At 32.3% G+C, this 19,395-nt stretch overlaps 1 long non-coding RNA gene across 1 annotated transcript; it reads left to right on the top strand.

Moving 5' to 3' along the window:
• Positions 1-17,804: 17,804 nt before the first annotated feature.
• Positions 17,805-18,348, top strand: LOC147387785 (uncharacterized). The gene is made up of 3 exons (XR_015171375.1): positions 17,805-17,846; positions 17,939-18,135; positions 18,224-18,348. It is a non-coding gene; the product is annotated as an uncharacterized LOC147387785 (long non-coding RNA).
• The last annotated feature ends 1,047 nt before the right edge of the window (positions 18,349-19,395 follow it).

Below are 19,395 nucleotides of genomic sequence, written 5' to 3'. Positions count from 1 at the left end.
TTCGGATTCGCATATTTAGAATTAGAACAGTTAAAATAGGAGAATTGTCAATAGTGACTAGTGAGGTAGTTGACGGCGTTAAATTTAACGGATTCGTTAACAACGTTAAATTTATAAAACTTCTATTGCCACACCAACTTTTGCTAACGCCTCCCTAAGTCATATGTAAAACACCAAAGAATTCACATATCTGAGATGGTATTAGCAAAAGTTGGCGTGGCAATAGAAGCTTTTTAAATTTAATGAGATAGTTAAAGACTATAGGATTTAATGGATGAAACTAGGGGTGCAACTTAGTTCGTGATTCAAATCTTGAACCGAACCAAACTAATAGCTTTGAGCTGGTTTGAAATAAATTAAGGTTGAATTCTAAGTTAAGAAACTGTAGAAGTGATCCTAACATAATCAAAAATCAATTCCTTGAAAAGTAGATAAATATATATTAAATTATTAAAAATTGGAGCATGAAGAAAGGGAGAGAATGATTATTCTTTTATATTGTGTTTATTATATCAAATAATTCATGTTGATTATTTTTTTAATTAAAATATACATTGCTTCAAGGAAGGTTTATAGGATATTGCAACTCATGGAATCAAACTGAGCCAAATCAACCTTACTTCGGATTGGTTTGGTTTAATTTAATGGAGAATTCGATATAATTGTAGAGTTGACCTAAGTCAATTTTATTTCATTTTTGATTTGTTCTCAAACCAAACCATGATCGAACCAAGTTGCACCCCTAATTGAAACGGTGTGTAGTTGTCGTATTAGTGGAAGGGTAAATTACACTTTGATCCATTATAGTTTGGCATAATTCTATTTTGACCCCTAACATTTTGATAATTGCACTTACCTCCCTTTAGTTATCTATCAACCTATCAGTTAAATTTCTTTTAATGATCATTTTGCTCTTTTTTAAATGTTATTCTTTTGTATATAAATAAAAATATGCTTGCCAAAAAATAAGTTCAATGAGTGCTTAGAATGAGACATTTTAATTACTGTTTAGAATCTATTTTTAAATAAAAAAAGATAGTATAAAATAAGAGGGTAAAATAGTAAAAATAACATCTGAATTTTAATCCGTGAATGAAAGGGGAGGTAAGTGTAATTATCATAACGGTAGAGTATCTTCAACAAAGTTCTTTAAAATAAAGAACATCTTTTGTAAAACAAAAAAGAAAGTAATAGAAGTTACTTTGGCTAATATAAAATTTTATCCCAACTCCAATAGACTCAACAATTCCTTTTATTTATTTATTTTAATATTTACTATTATTTTACTTTACAAACACATATTTGTTAAAACCTACTTAAATCCTATTAAGAGTCGTGAACTTACATCTTAGCCTCCAAAAACATGATTCGATGCTACAGGATTGTAGAGAATGTAATTCTAAGAATTTTTAAATTTAAATTTTATGTTTTTGAAGTTCAATAGTTGTCCATTTTCAACACTTTAGATCAAGCTCAAAAAATAATTGTGTTGGATTGCCAATGTGGTAATCGATGTTTGCCCAACGACCCTTAGTAAGATTTCAATCTTACTAAGTTAGTAAGGAAGGTATTTTCCATTTTTTAACATTAAAATAGCTAGTCTTAGAGGCTCTCTACATGTAAAGAGTGGAAGCTCCCTCTTCATTTAACATTTACTTCTAATTAGTTTCTTGGGGACCATTTTCTCAATTTTCACTCTTTAAAGCAAAAGAGCATCTTTAGTCAAAAAGTGACAATCAAATATTATTTTAGCTAGTAAAAAATTTGTTGATTGTTCCAAGAGACTTAACAATTTTTTTTTTTTTTTACTTTTAATATTTTTCATTTGTTAAAATCTACTTAAATCTTACTAAGAGTCATGAGCTCACATGTTAGCATCCAAAAACATGATCCGGTGGCACTAACTTGTAAAGAATGAAATTCTAAGAATTTTGAAAAAGGAAAAACTTTAGAAAAAAAAACACACACACACACACACGTACATTATTTTCACTTTTAAATTTTAATTTTTTAGAGTTTTATAACTGTCCATTTTCAACACCTTGGATTAAGCTTAAAATATATATTTTAATCAAAATTTTGAATATGAGTTTTTCCATGAAATCTAGAAAGATGTTGTGTTAAATTGCTAATGTAGTAATCCATGTGAGCTTAACGACTCTTAGTTAAGATTTGAAATTTTATTAAAAATAACTCCAACAAACTTTTTAAACATGACATCCTCTTTATTTTAAAGAGCCAAGTCACAAAATTTGGGTCTAACATACTCTCTATTGACAAATGTTGAAGTGAAGAATATGGAAATCGAGACAATTGCTCACTAAATGTAGCGAGGGGTTTTGACTTATTATTAAAAATATAATATAAAAACTTTAAAAAAAATATATATACTTTCCTTAGTAATTTAATAACATTTCAAATCTTACTAAGGGTCGTTGGGCCTAGATGGATTTTCACATTGACATTCGACCACATCATCCTTCTATATTTTATGAAAAAATTCATATTTAAAAATAAAAATTAAGTATTTTTAATTTTTTTTAGCTTGATCTAAGATGTTGAAATGGACGGTTGCCAAACTCCTAAAACTTAAAATTATAAATCTACGGTGAAAAATAATATATATATATTTTTTCAAAGTTCTTAAAAATTCATTTCATAGAAACTTGTGATATCGAATCATATTTTGAATTTTAAGACGTGATGTCATAACTTTTATTAAGTTTTAAGTCAATTTTTAATAAATAAAATATTTGTTGAGTCTGTTGAAGCACCCAACAAATTTTCGATTAGTTAAACTAACATTTATCAAATTTTGATAAAATATGCTTTTTATAATAAAGAGCATTGTTGGAGATGCTCTAAATTAGTAAGAAAAATATATCTATCTTTCAATTTTTTTAACATTAATTTACTAGTCTTAGGGGCTCTCTCCCAATCCGACTTTTTATTTTAACATTTACTTCGAAAGACCTCTTGGAGCCAATTTTTTCAACTTTCACCATTTAAAATAAAGAGGCAAAAGATTTAAAAGAGTCGTTAACGTATAATTTACCATTAGTGGAACTGGTTGTTAACGTCGTTAACATATAACGGAGAAATTAACGGCTATAGAATTTAATAGTTGAAATGGTGTGAGGTAATAGTCGTCAGAGAAGTGGGTGATTGTCAAACGGTGAGTTCTGAATTCTTACGTTTTCCATAAATACCACCGTCTGACGATGCGAGAATTGCGAATTTATGATTTTCATAATGACGAAAATACCCTTAGTAAATTTTCAAGTGACCTCGCTGTGCGGTCAATGATGTCATGAACCCGGTGGACGGTCGTCCTCCAAGCTTTTGGTAAATAGAGATGATTCGGTGGTGGTGCGCACCACACTGTACGTCAACCACTTATAAATGGGCTCCAGTCGTGCTTGATTGAGTTTTTGCCCAAAAACAAATTGGGCCATGCCAGTCCAGTCCAGTCCAGATTTGCACCCGTAATCAAGACTAGTATGATTTCTAAGATAAATTGGTAAGACTTCGGGGTCAAGAGTTTTGACTTTGTGGTCTCAAGTTTGAATTCCACCGATTTCTAATATTAGTGGCCACAAACTATAGAGTTAAAAGCCCTATTCAATAAGTCTTATTTGGGGAGGAGGGAATAGTCGGTGCATGCAAGCTGGTCTGGATACCCTCCTATACACACACACACACACACACACACACACACAAAATTCTAAAATAATAAAAAAAGGAAAAAAGTGAGAATTAGTTAAACAAATAATTCCAACCATCTGATCTATATCAACAGGAGAAAAAAAAAACTTTATCCAAAATATTTGGAGTTAATTAAATGAAGACTAGTGATAAACTGACGCACTAAAACATATGAGGTGATGATGTGGTTGACATGGCAAGTACACAAAATCGTAGATTTTTTTTCTTGTGTGTCCTAAGTAAAAGATAAATGGTTTTGTGCATTTGCCACGTCAATTGTGTACATTTTATCACGTCATTTATCACCACTTTTTAATGAATAATTTTCCTTGATTTTATTTTATTCAAAGTCACTCTAGAGTGAGTTCATATTATTTTTTCATTGTCTCTGTCCACGTTAATATAAATTTTTTTTCTCGTTCTTTTACGATCTTCAACTTGAATATTTCTTCTAATTGGAGTTGAAATTTATCTTCGTAAAAGATTTTCAAATTAGCTCATTTGATTTTTTTTTTCTCTATTTATTGTTTATTAGAGCTAATCCAACAGTTTTATTTTTTAAATATGTTTAATTGATCTATATTTTTATTTATTGATCGAAATTCAATAAATTTGAATCAATCAATTATATAGAAACCTGATCTTTTAGGTAGAAACTTCCCTCAAATATAAGTGGTGGGCCCATCTAGCACAAATGTAGTAGTAAATAGTTTGTGAGACTCATTGAAGAGGTTTAAGTCATTGGGGGTGGTTGAGGGGACCAACAATAAAAACATTGGAGAATTAAGTAGAGTCTAACATTGCAGGAAAGTGGATGAAAGATTAGATGAGACCCTAATATTGATAATGTAAAGCGTTAATGATTTTCTGACTAGAAAATTTTCACTCGATCTATACTCGATTGACGTGGCAAGGACATAGAACCATTGATCTTTTCCTTGTATATCCTAAAGAAAAAGATATATGGTTCTGTGTCCTTACCATGTCATTCGTGTTCAAATCGAGTGAAAATTTTTGAGTAAAAGAACCACGACTCAATGTAGAAAGATTATGAATGAAAAACTTCTATCGACACACCAACTTTTAATTAAAACACATCAACTTTTAGGAGGATAGGTGTATTGTAAGTAAAAGTTGGTGTGCAAATTGAATCTCTCAATAAATAAATAAATTAGCACCCAAAAGAGTTGGTCGAAACTTGAAACTAATCGATTCATGTTTCTTATCAAAATGGGAACATTTGACACGATATGGATGGCAGAATGAAGAATATTCTCTTTCTTATTAACGCGTGTTTGAAATAATCTTGACCGAATGTTTGAGTCAATGTCTCAGTCAGATGGACTTTTAGGAAATTTAATTATTATTATACAAAGAGAAAGATTTCTTTAGATTTCATCTTTCAACACTTAGTACTAATTACTCAATAATAGTTGAGTCTCTCATATGGGGTACTCTGGGGAGTACTGAACTCCTTCCATGGAACCTTGGAATTACAACTTTAAAAGGTAATTTTGAGGTACCCCACCAGATTTAGTGAAAATTTGAGATACCTCCCTGTGATTTCAAACTTGTGACACATCCTTGATTTTCACTTTGCTTTAGACTAATATAAAAAGATGAAAAAAAAATAAATAAAAAAATAAATATTATTCATAAAAAAGTTAATTTGAGATTTCAGAGTATCTCAAAGTGACTAATCACATAAACCCAAATAGGTTGAAGGAGTCCCAAATTTACAAGATTACCCTCATTAGACTTTGTTGGTCATTCAAAATTATGTGAAATCTCATATTGACTTTTTTGTGAATGAAAAAAAATATCTCATCTAAATAAAAGTAAATTTTGTATATACAAAATATAATAATAAATTGATCAGAATAGTTGGTTGAATCTTTGTCATTCTCTTTTTCGTTTTTTTTTTTTAGTTTAATTTTCACATCTATCTCTGATGAATTGTATTTTGATTGCAAAAAGCATCTTGAGAAAAAAATTGATTGTTTGGGAAATTGCCCTTACAAACTTCTTTGGATCCACCAACACATCAAAGGCTGGTAAATAAAAATTGGTATATTATCGGATGATCTACACCTTTTAATAAAAAATTTGAAATTTGGTTTATTTTATTTTGTAAATTTATATTAATGTTTACAAAATAATTATTACTATTTTATAGTACAAGTGGATTAATAAATATTCAATTATAAAATCTTATTTTTCTATAAGATCGCAAACATTTTAATCATTAAAAAATGATTATTTATATCAAAAACTCTGAAATCAATTAACTCAGCCGAGTTTATATTGTGCAAGTCCTATCTGATCTCGAATAAGTCATTGTGATATGGATGATTCATATTTATTATGCTACCAAATTTTCTATGAGATTGGGGTGATTTATCACCCAGACTAAATTCGATCTCAAACAAGTTTTAAAACTACATTTGTAGTGCATAACTCACACAAATAATTATATTTCAAGTATTAATATAAGAAGAATTGACTGAATACCTTAGGTTATACCTTTTTTATTTATTAGAATTTGTTTTTGTCTTTTAGTAAGTTTCTTCTGATTTCCCTTGCCTTGGCTAGATCATATCATTCACAACATCCGAGATTTTTTGACATATTTTCACGTTTTCTTGAGTGGTTGTCGCTTACGTATGATTGAGACAACTCACTTTGGACTTTGGTGATTGTCCTAACCTATTTCAAAGATCCAACTATATCCCATCTCATCTCTCAAGACATGATTTCGTAACTACATTTTCAGGTGATGCGTGTACGCTAAGGGATGAAATTACACTTGTTGTACCTATGTAAGGTATTAATAATGATAATTTAAAATAAATGAACTTTGGTAACCATCTTTTGTCTAATTTTCTTTATATATCTTTTCTCCTCCCCTCCAAGTAAATGTATGTCTTTTTTATTTTATTTTAGTTTAAACATCGTGATTTAATTATGTTTGCCTTTATTCAAATAGTCTAAGCATAAGAGGTATACTTACTAAAACACTCTGATATTCATATCTATCAAACACTAGATAATTTTTTTAATCAAAAATTGCTTATTTTATGTTTTTTATTCACCCCAATTTATAATTTCTTATATGCAATAGTTTTTGTAATCGTTTCCATTAATTTTAGCCTTCACATTGACATTGAGATTGAAATTGAATTCTGATTTATATTCTCGAGATAACATGTATTATCATATTCTATAGGTGCCAAATTATCCTCCTTTGTAAAGATAGTGCATCATCTCATTCAAGAATATTGTACAAAGAGCTAACAAACAAAAAGGGAGAAAAAAAAGGGATAAGAAGGAGAATAAGTAGAAGAAGAAAATAAGGCACATGTGGGAGAGTATTTTAAAATTCAATTTCAAAGGTAACTTTCAACAATAAGAAAAGAAATAAAGGGAAGTAAGGTGTCTTGTTTATTTATATTACTAGACAAGAATGTGTAATCAATTAAATAAGAGTGCAGTTTTTGTACTCCAAGTAGTTATTTTGTATTCCAACTTCTAATCTCCTTTGCAACTTACGCCTTACTTGGTACATTACAAATCATTTGCATTTCCAGATGGTTTACAATGAATGATTTATTAATTTTTTTGTTTTTTTTGTTTTGTGATTTTACAATTAATTTACAACACTTTTTGTGCAACAAATTATTTACTGAAACTTCTTAAAAATTTAAGTGATCTATGCAAATCATTTTTATTATATAATCAAGTATCAGTAAAATTGATTTTAGAAAATTATTTGCATTTTCAAATGATTTGTAGCATATCAAGGAGGGCCTTAGAATAAAAAAGATTAGTCGGATTGGTTATTTTTTGAGAATTGATTCGAGTTTGTATTTTTATTCGTTGGACTTTATGAGTGGGTGCATGGGTGGAATCCAACACAACGAAAATATTCAGATTGAGTGGCTGGAAAATCATCAATTAGATTAGTTTTTTGCTTTTGAGGCCTATTAAAAGGGTTGGTTAAGCAAACATTCGCAGGTTTAGGTGAGAAAATGTTAGTTGTCATTCCTTTTAGATTTGTTTGTTTGGATATATGCGAATTAGGTGATTAGGTTAAGTTTTGGTGTCTAAATACCCACCACATACACATAGAAAAGGGGTTTGTCTGCATATCACGTGATGGGGCAGGTGCTATGACCACTGGTTCTTTTAGTTCAGCTGAGATGAGATCGTGAACTATGTTCCAAAATTAGGCCAGACCAGGCCGGTCGGTTTAATTTGTTAACCGGCTTCAAAAACCATTCCAAGTGAACATAGACCGGATTTCTATTATTTTGAGTGCTTCTATTGCCACGCTAACACCAACCCACGATGTGTGCTAATTCTTTAATGATTTAATATGAATTAGTGTGGCATTGGCAAAAGTTGTTCTGGCAATAGAATCTCTCATTATTTTTTATGATTTGATTTATATGATTGGAGCTTTTCTTAGTATTTTTTTAATAGATAGGCCATTCAAACTCAATTTTTAAAATCTCGTTTGAAAAAATAATATATATATATATATATGAAAATGTTCAGTACCCTAAGTTTTACCACACACTTTAACAAATGTTTTTTGTCTTACATGGGTTAGAAGTTTTGGAATGGACTAATTTTTGGTGAGGATGATCTCTATGATTAGAAGATCATCCTCCCCAAAAATCAGCCCATTCCGAAATGTTTAGCCCCATGTTTACAAGTTGAAAAATCGTGGACCGTCCATTTTTTGTAAATCATTTTTGATGGGGTTAAAAGTTTTGGAATGAGCTGATTTTTGATGAGGATGATCTCCTCACCATAGAGATCATCCTCACCAAAAATCAGCTCATTCTGAAACTTCTAACCCATGTAGGACAAAACGCGTTTGTTAAAATGTGTGGTAAAACTTAGGATGCCGAACGAGACCCATATATATATATATATATATATATATATATGGGTCCGTTCACCACCCTACGATTTACCCTACACTTTACTAAACATGTTTTGTCCTATTTGGGTTAGAAGTTTTGGAATAGGCTGATTTTTGGTGAGGATGATCTCTATTGTGAGGAGATCATCCTCACAAAAAATCAGCCCATTCCAAAACTTCTAACCCCATAAAAAATGGTTTACAAAAAATGGACGGTCCACGATTTTTCAACTTGTAAACATGGGACTAGAAGTTTTGGAATGGACCGATTTTTGGTGAGGAGGATCTTCTAATCGTAGGGATTATCCTCACAAAAATGTCAACCCATTCCAAAACTTCTAACCCATGTAGGACAAAACACGTTTGGTAAAGCGTAGGGTAAAGTGTAAGGTGTTGAACATTTCCCTTTTATTTATATATATATATATATATTATATATATATATATATATATATATATATATATAATATATATATATATATATATAGAACAGCGTTCCTAAGACTCATATTGGGACTCACATTGCGACACACCGTTTTGTCTTATATGGGCAAAAATATTTGGAATGGGCTGATTTTTTGTGAGGATGATCTCTATGGTGAGGAGATCATCCTTGCCAAAAATCAGTTCATTATGAAACTTCTAGACCGTCCAATTTTTGTTGAAAAATTATAGACCGTCTAATTTTTGTAAATCAATTTTGATGGGGTTAGAAGTTTTGGAATGGGATGATTTTTTGCCAGGATTATCCCCTCATCACAGAGATCATCCTCACAAAAAATCAGCTCATTCCAAACATTTTTGCCCATATAAGACAAAACGGTGTGTCGCAATGTGAGTCTCAATATGAGTCTTAGGAACGTGACCCATATATATATATATATAGTGTTGAACATTTCCCTTATATATATATGGGTCGGGTTCTTACGACCCCTATTACGACTTACATTGCGACACACCGTTTTGTCTTATATAGGCAAAAATGTTTGGAATGGGCTGATTTTTTGTGAGGATGATCTCTATGGTGAGGAGATCATCCTTGCCAAAAATCAGCTCATTATTAAACTTCCAGACCGTCCAATTTTTGTTGAAAAATTATAGACCGTCCAATTTTTGTAAAGCAATTTTGATGGGGTTAGAAGTTTTGGAATGGGATGATTTTTTGCCAGGTTGATCCCCTCATCACAGAGATCATCCTCACAAAAATCAGCCCATTCCAAACATTTTTGCCCATATAAGACAAAACGGCGTGTCGCAATGTGAGTCGTAATAGGAGTCGTAATAATGTTGTTCTTATATATATATATAGGGTGGCGTTCAAGGGCCAACTTTTTAGCAAACTTTTTGGCAAAACATTTTTCAAAACATAGGTTAGAGGTTTTGGAATGGGCTGATTTTTGGTGAGGATGATCTCTACGGTGAGTAGATGATCATCAGCAAAAATCAGCCCATTTCAAAACTTCTAACCCCATCAAAAACAGTTTATAAAAAATGGACGGTCCACGATTTTTCAACTTGTAAACATGGGTTAGAAGTTTTGGAATGGGCTGATTTTTGGTGAGGATGATCTCCTCACCGTAGAGATCATCCTCACCAAAAATCAGCCCATTCCAAAACCTCTAACCTATGTTTTGAAAAATGTTTTGCCAAAAAGTTTGCTAAAAAGTTGGCCCTTGAACGCCCCCCATATATATATATATATATATATATATATGGGAAATGTTCAGCACCCTAAGTTTTACCACACACTTTAACAAACGTTTTTTGTCCTACATGGGTTAGAAGTTTTGGAATGAGCTGATTTTTGGTGAGGATGATCTCTATGATTAGAAGATCATCCTCCCCAAAAATCAGCCCATTCCGAAATGTTTAGCCCCATGTTTACACGTTGAAAAATCGTGGACCGTCCATTTTTTGTAAATCAATTTTGATGGGGTTAGAAGTTTTGGAATGAGCTGATTTTTGGTGAGGATGATCTCCTCACCATAGAGATCATCCTCACCAAAAATCAGCTCATTCCGAAACTTCTAACCCATGTAAGACAAAACGCGTTTGTTAAAGTGTGTGGTAAAACTAAGGGTGGCGAACGGGACCTTATATATATATATATATAGAACAGCGTTCCTAAGACTCATATTGGGACTCACATTGCGACACACCGTTTTGTCTTATATGGGCAAAAATATTTGGAATGGGCTGATTTTTTGTGAGGATGATCTCTATGGTGAGGAGATCATCCTTGCCAAAAATCAGCTCATTATGAAACTTCTAGACCGTCCAATTTTTGTTGAAAAATTATAGACCGTCCAATTTTTGTAAATCAATTTTGATGGGGTTAGAAGTTTTGGAATGGGATGATTTTTTGCCAGGATGATCCCCTCATCACAGAGATCATCCTCACAAAAAATCAGCTCATTCCAAACATTTTTTCCCATATAAGACAAAACGGTGTGTCGCAATGTGAGTCTCAATATGAGTCTTAGGAACGTGACCCATATATATATATATATATATTATATATAGGGTCACGTTCCTAAGACTCATATTGGGACTCACATTGCGACACACCGTTTTGTCTTATATGGGCAAAAATATTTGGAATGGGCTGATTTTTTGTGAGGATGATCTCTATGGTGAGGAGATCATCCTTGCCAAAAATCAGCTCATTATGAAACTTCTAGACCGTCCAATTTTTGTTGAAAAATTATAGACCGTCCAATTTTTGTAAATCAATTTTGATGGGGTTAGAAGTTTTGGAATGGGATAATTTTTTGCCAGGATGATCCCCTCATCACAGAGATCATCCTCACAAAAAATCAGCTCATTCCAAACATTTTTGCCCATATAAGACAAAACGGTGTGTCGCAATGTGAGTCCCAATATGAGTCTTCGGAACGCTGTTCATATATATATATATATATATATATATATATATGTGGGTCTCGTTCAGCAACAAATATTTTGGCAAAACATTTTTCAAAACATGGGTTAGAGGTTTTGGAATGAGCTGATTTTTGGTGAGGATGATCTTTACGGTGAGGAGATCATCCTCACAAAAATTCAGCCCATTCCAAAACTTCTAGCCCCAGTTTACAAGTTGAAAAATGGTGGACCGTCCATTTTTTGTAAACCATTTTTGATGGGTTAGAAGTTTTGGAATGGACTGATTTTTGGTGATGATGATCTCCTCACCGTAGAGATCATCCTCATCAAAAATCAGCTCATTCCAAAACCTCTAACCCATGTTTTGAAAAATGTTTGTTGCTGAACATTTCCCTATACATATATATGGTCCCGTTCAGCACCAAACATTTTGGCCAACATTTTAGCCAACCATTTTTGTCCTACATGGGTTAGAAGTTTTGGAATGGGCTGATTTTTTGTGAGGATGATCTCTACGGTGAGGAGATCATCCTCACCAAAAATCAGCACATTCCAAAACTTCCAGTCCCATGTTTACAAGTTGAAAAATCGTGGACCGTCCATTTTTTGTAAATTGTTTTTGATGGGGTTAGAAGTTTTGGAATGGGCTGACTTTTGGTGCTGACGATCTCCTCACCGTAGAGATCATCCTCACAAAAAATCAGACCATTCCAAAACTTCCAACCCATGTTTTGAAAAATGTTTTACTAAAATATTTGCCAAAATGTTTGGTGCTGAACATTTCCCATATATATGTTTTGGCAAACATTTTAGCAAAACATTTTTCAAAACATGGGTTAGAAGTTTTGGAATGAGTTGATTTTTTGTGAGTATAACAGTTTACAAAAAAATAGACGGTCCACGATTTTTCAACTTGTAAACATGGGGTTGGAAGTTTTGGAATGGGCTGATTTTTGGTGAGGATGATCTCCTCACCGTAGAGATCATCCTCACAAAAAATCAGCCCATTCCAAAACTTCTAACCCATGTAGGACAAAAATGGTTGGCTAAAATGTTTGGTGCTGAACGGGACCCATATATATATATGGAAATGTTCAACACCTTACACTTTACCTTACGCTTTATCAAACGTGTTTTGTCCTACATGGGTTAGAAGTTTTGGAATGGGCTGATTTTTGGCGAGGATGATCTCTACAATTAGAAGATCCTCCTCACCAAAAATTAGCTCATTCCAAAATTTCTAGTCCCATGTTTACAAGTTGAAAAATTGTGGATCGTCCATTTTTTGTAAATCATTTTTTATGGGGTTAGAAGTTTCGGAATGGGCTGATTTTTGGTGAGGACTCACCAAAAATCAGCCTATTCCAAAACTTCTAATCCATTTAGGACAAAACACATTTGATAAAGTGTAGGGTAAAGCGTAGGGTGTTGAACGGGACCCATATGTATATATATTTGGTCAAGGAACACAAAGACACAGTAACATTCATCAAAATGAAAGAAATTTTTTTGAAAATATTTGTAAAAGTCCGTATTTTAATGATAAATATTGCTAAAAATTATATATAACTTTAGATCATAAAATATTTTTTGTCAAATATATTGCACTTTTTAAAACAAATTACGCATCTCGTAATTTGTAAATATTTCATTTTTCTCCAAAAACTCTATCGTCCAAGGAGATAGAATCTCAAGAAACATTTGTGCCTTGGAAATTGGGTTGATGGATTTCAAGGAAAATAAAAGATTTTTTACATTTTAGCTAGAGGTAGAAGATAAGGACATATATTAGGCTATTTTGATTGGTCTCTTAGAGAAGACCAAGATTCAGGGGATGTCATTAGTTTGAAAACGTATGCGACTATCTCAAATATTCATAAATAAAAAAATATAGGGAATCATTATATGGTTTTCTTACAAATTTTTTGAGACAAATAAGTATATATCAAATTATTTCTAGACAAATCGACAAAGATTCAAAAATTCATTGAAACTTTGATTTTAAGTATATTTTGTATCAAAATAGTCTGAATACATCATTCACTAGCTTTACCTAACTACGATAAAAAGAAGCGGACGATTTTGTAAATAATTGGAATTGATGACCACCTAGAAACATATATATGTTTTTATACATTATAAAATGGACTTTTCAATGATCCAATGTTGTTGGATGCTAAACCAATGAGAGAATGCAATTTGGGAAGCAACACGCCATTAAACTAAGAATTAGTTAAATGGGCTTAACAAATTGTTGATTAGGCTAATTTCAAGATGTTGGAAATGTCTATGTGGGTAAAAAGAAATTACCTAACCCCCATACTCGTATCCCGAGGATAATCTCTCTCCTGTTCCCTCTTAAAAGTCTTAAATATTATATAGATTCCAATAATTCTTCACATATTGATAACTTCTTTCTTAACAAAACTTTCATATATTCTTGTATCCTACTTGAATTAGAATATTTCTATCTTTATCTTATTGATTCTGTGTTATGCAACAATTCTTCCTTATATTGATCTCTTTCTATTTTGACATGGAAGTGGATTCTAATTAGAATCCTAAAGATCCTAGGAAATCTTCTACTTGGGTTTGATCTGATCCCCTTATTATTTCGTAGTCGGCTTTGCCCAGTCGAGTGTTTCGCGTTCTTCCACTATCACTCTGAGTCCTCCCAAAGAGTTAATTGAGATATTTTACGAATGTCTCGACTATTTTGCTCATCCGTCAAGTGGTCTTATTGATTTCAAAGGAGACAATACATGCCACGATTGACTCAGTCTTTCTTTGTATTAGTGGCCATGTGGGGTCATTTTATTAATCCACATTATCAAACCTAATTATGCCCCCACAATCAAATCCCTATAGACTTATCTTCAAATGGGTTATAGCAAGCATATAAGAAATACAAGAAATCATTCTTTAAAATAACTTGATTATGTAAAATAATTCCTTAGAAATAATGTGAATCTATGAATTAGTGGACAATATGTGATGCGTAAGCTAGGGGTGTTAGTGATCACTCTTGTTTAAATCAGCTATACGTACATTCTTCATTGATTAAATATTAAAAATATGGTTGATTGAACAAATATTTGACCAAGAGGTATTGTTTGTCAATTGATATTTAACCAAATCATAATAATATTGTATGACATTATACGTTTAATAAACGCTATTCTAGTCAATTATGATACTCAAGGATTCAAAATCGTATTGACAATGGTTTGATTTAATTGATGTATATTGCAAACAAAACAAAAGAGGTTAATAATACAAATTTTGATTGTTTGGTTCAAATGCATGTTACAAACAATATAAAAGGAAATTAATGATAGAGATAGATTTGTTAAATTATAAAATCTTTCCTATGTTAATTTTTTGATTTTGCATATTTGATTTAGTGTATATTACAAATAAAATAAAAGGAAACTAATATAATAGAGAAAGATCTGACGAGCTATTAAAATCTTTCCTCTGTTAATTATTAATTTTTTGCATAGTTGATTTACTCTTTTAGTATATATTACAAATTAAATAAAAGGAAACTACTATAATTGAGGATGATTTGATTGGTCAAAAATAATTTTAAAATCACGTATTTAATGTTTCATGTTTGGTTCAATGTATCTTACAAATGAAATTAAAGAGATTATAAAGTAGAAAAAGATTTGACAAGTTGTAAATGTTGTTCAAAATCTTTTAGAATTAATACATCATAACTTTGTTGCCTTAAAATTTTATGAAAAAACTTTCTATATAAACTCATGTCCACTTGTTGCAACTTCTAATATCATATGATCAATGGTTTTCCCCTCCCCTCCCCTCCCTTCCCTTCTCTCTATCTCTCTATTATTTTGTAAATGTGTTTGTACCTATCAATTTCAATCTTGATCGTTGTTCTTGACATTTCAATAACTTTACATATTTTCAAAAAGAACACCCATTTGTATGGGGTTTTCTGAAACACTTCGCTTTTTCTGCTCCCCACTTAGATAGCTACTCTCTTGCATCTATGTGTTTTGATGCTACGGTCCCACCCCCTATGTGGTGTCTGAAATAGACACAATTTTGTTCAGGAAGTGAAGTATAAGAAAGACAACACAAATGAAGAGAAGGAATGAAGGCAAATCAATAAGAATCAGAAGAAAAAGAAGAAGAAAAATCATAAGTTGACAGATAATGAATGCCATTTTTTATCTTGACAGAACTAAATCCTTGGAGAGATTTTGTTTTTTTTTATTGAATTTTTGTATAAAGCTCCCCTATAATTCTATAAATAGGGGAGTTCTGGAGGGTTTTGAGGATGGTTCATTTTCTACCATCATCTACCGAGTGAGAGAACTCTTAGAGTGAAAACTCTATCAAATTGTAATCAAGAGTTATTTTATTTGATTTTCTTGTTGGAGTTTTAACTCTCATCTTGTAAGTTTTAATTTCATTTTTATTTTGTAGCCCCTTTATTTCCTTGTAATTTAATGAGTTTCAAGCATTAAAACTTTTCCCCACTTTTTTTTCCATGCTAACTCAATGGAGACACAACCACGTTGCCACTTGAGAGGATAGATTACGATCCATCATCCTTGTGGTAGGAATAAGAGAAAAAAGACTCAACATTGAACTCCCTTCTTTTCCCTCAGTTTTTTCTCACTTTCTTTACTTCTTTATTATTGGCGTTGGTGTTGCTCTTGGGCTGGTTGGTAGTGGTACTACCCCATAGTTGAGAGTTAATATTCTTAATTGAACATGAGAATTCAAGTCAATGATAACCCCAATCAATCTCATTGTTTTGGGGTTGGAAGGATTGAGAGGGATAACACAACGGTGCTTTCATTATTTCTTTCCTTCTTTATTATGTGGTTTTCTTACAAATCTTCTTAGACAAATAAGTATATATCAAATTATTTCTAGACGAATCAACAAAGGCTGAAAAACTCATTGAAACTTTGATTTTAAGCATATTTTGTTTCAAAATATTCTAAATACATAATTTACAAGCTTTACCTAACTACGATCAAAAGAAGTGGACAATTTTGTAAATAATTGGAATTGATGACCTCCCCAAATCATACATATGTTTTTATACATTCTAAAAAGGACTTTTCAATGATCCAATGCTAGTTGAATGCTAAACAATGAGAAAATGTAATTTGGGAAGCAATACCCACTAAACTAAGAATTAACTAAATAGGCTTAACAAATTGTTGATTAGGCTAATTTCGAGATGTTGGAAATGTCTATGTGGGTAAAAAGAAATTACCTCACCCCCATACTTGTATCCCAAGGATAATCTCTCTCATGTTCCCTCTTAAAAGTCTCAAATATTATATAAATTCCAAGAGTTCTTTACATATTGATAACTTTTTTCTTAACAAAAAAAACTTCTGCATATATTCTTTTATCCTACTTGAATTAGGATCTAGCTATCTTTATTTTGTTGATTCCGTGTTATGCCACAATTCTTCCTTATATTGATTTCTTTCTATTTTAGCATGGAATTGGATTCTAATTAGAATCGTAAAGATCCTAGGTAATCGTCTACTTGGGTTCGATCTGATCCCCTTATTATTTTGTAATCATTCCTTAATGATCTAATCTCTCGGCTCTGCCCAGCCGAGTGTTTCACCTTCTTCCCCTATCACTTTGAGTCCTCCCAAGGAGTTGACTGAGATATTGTACGAATGTCTCGACTATTCTGCTCATCCGTCGAATGGTCTTATTGATTTCGAAGGAGACAATACATGTCACGTCTGACTTAGTCTTTCTTTGTATTAGTGGCCATGTGGGGTCGTCTTATTAATACACGTTATCAAACCTAATTATGCCCCCACAATCAAATCCCTATAGACTTATCTTAAAATGGGTTATACAAAGCAAATAAGTAATACGAGAAATCATTCTTTTAAATAATTTGATTATGTAAAATAATTCCTTAGAAATAATGTGAATCTGTGAATTAGTGGACAATATGTGATGCATAAGTTAGGAGTGTTGGTGTCACTCTTGTTTAACTCAGTTATACATTCTTCATTGATTAAATATTAATATTTAATTAGCATTTTGTCAAAAAAGGTTAATTAGCATTTTTATTTTCTTAATGGGTCATTTTTATTCTTGTTTCCAAATAGCCATGGATATTTACTTTGACTTTGCTTGGGCTTACTCCACTTGCTGAAAGAGTTAGCTTTCTCACTGAGTAAGTCTTTATTTTTTGCTAATCAAGCAAAGAATTGTATGTTTAAATATAAATTTTGATTTTTTTTAATGGATTTTTGTTTAATTTTCTGTTACTTTTGCAGACAACTTGCGTATTATACTGGTCCAACAGGTATTTTCTACCAACACACACACACACTCTCTCTCTCTCTCTCTCCTATTTTGGAAAATGAAATGGTGATTTATAATTCTTTGAATTTGCAGTTGGGGAGCTTCTTAATGCAATATGTGGTAATGCAACAGAGCTAATAATAGCATTATTTGCTCTATATGATAGAAAAGTTGATGTGGTGAAGTACTCTCTCTTGGGTTCCATCATATCAAACCTTCTTCTTGTTCTTGGGACATCTCTCTTCTGTGGAGGCCTAGCCAACCTAAAAAAAGAACAAAAATATGATAGAGTAAGACCCATCACTGATCAATTCATCACAATTAAACCCAATTCATAGTTGTTTGTAATTTCATCACATGTCTTTATTGATTTTACAGAAGCAAGCCGACGTAAATTCACAACTCCTATTGCTCGGCTTGTTGTGCCACTTGCTGCCATTGATATTCAGATACACAACTATTACAGCCAGTGAGACTATCCGCTCCACTCACCTGTTGTTGAGGGCAAGTAGCATCGTCTTGTTGATTGTGTACATAACTTATCTCTTCTTGCAATTGAAGACACATCGAATATATTTCTCTCTTTGTAGGTGGTGGGGAATCTAAGAGGACACTTAGACTATTCCTTTGCATCGGCATGGCACCCAGATGGGCAGATCCTTGCCACCGGAAATCAGGACACTACATGCAGGTTGTGGGACATAAGGAATCTATCGCAATCCCTCGATGTACTTAAAGGAAGAATGGGTGCAATAAGAGGCATTAAGTTCACTTCAGATGGCAGGTTTATGGCCATGGCCGAACCAACAGACTTTGTTCACATCTATGATACACAGTTTGGGTATAGCCGAAGACAGGAGATTGATTTTTTTGCGGAGATTACAGGGATATCATCAGCCCAGACACTGAGGCTCTTTTTGTTGGAGTGGCAGGTCGTACCTATGGAAGCCTATTGGAATTTAACAGGCGTCGTCGTAACCAATATCTGGACTCCATATTCTAACTAAATGCTTCTTTTTTTATATCAACCTTGTAATACTAAACAGGATATAAATAGATGTACATGTACATGTTCGCTAAGGTTGAAAATTGCCATATGTAGGATTGAGGCCTGAATGTGTTTTGTGGTTGGTTGAAATTAGATGTGTTACTTTTTGGACTTCCAGATTGGGCGAGTCCTAGTTGGGGACCGAATATATTTTTTTTTAAAGAATAGCCTATAGCGACGGTCGGCGATCGTAGCTAAAGGCTTAATATATATATATTTTTTAATAAAATACCCTATAGCGACTGTCGTCCATATACTGACTGTTGCTGTATGTATTTGCGACGGGTTTCCTCTATAGCGACGGTCGTTGACCGTCGCTATATCCCTAAATTCTATGATTTTTAACCGTCGAATATTTTTTCGACAAGATCAAATTCGATCGATGAACCAATTTGACGGTCAGGACTGTCGAATGGTCCCATAATTCGACGGTTTTGGACCGTCGAATTTTGAAAATTTTCACGTAGTGATTATGGATATATTGTGGGTTGACTAGAAAAAT

This window comes from Akebia trifoliata, chromosome 13, assembly GCF_017979445.1.
Source record: "Akebia trifoliata isolate Shusen 1 chromosome 13, ASM1797944v1, whole genome shotgun sequence".
NCBI lineage: Eukaryota > Viridiplantae > Streptophyta > Magnoliopsida > Ranunculales > Lardizabalaceae > Akebia > Akebia trifoliata.
The sequence above is the reverse complement of the archived record's forward strand: the minus strand, read 5'-3'. Positions and strand labels throughout refer to the sequence as shown.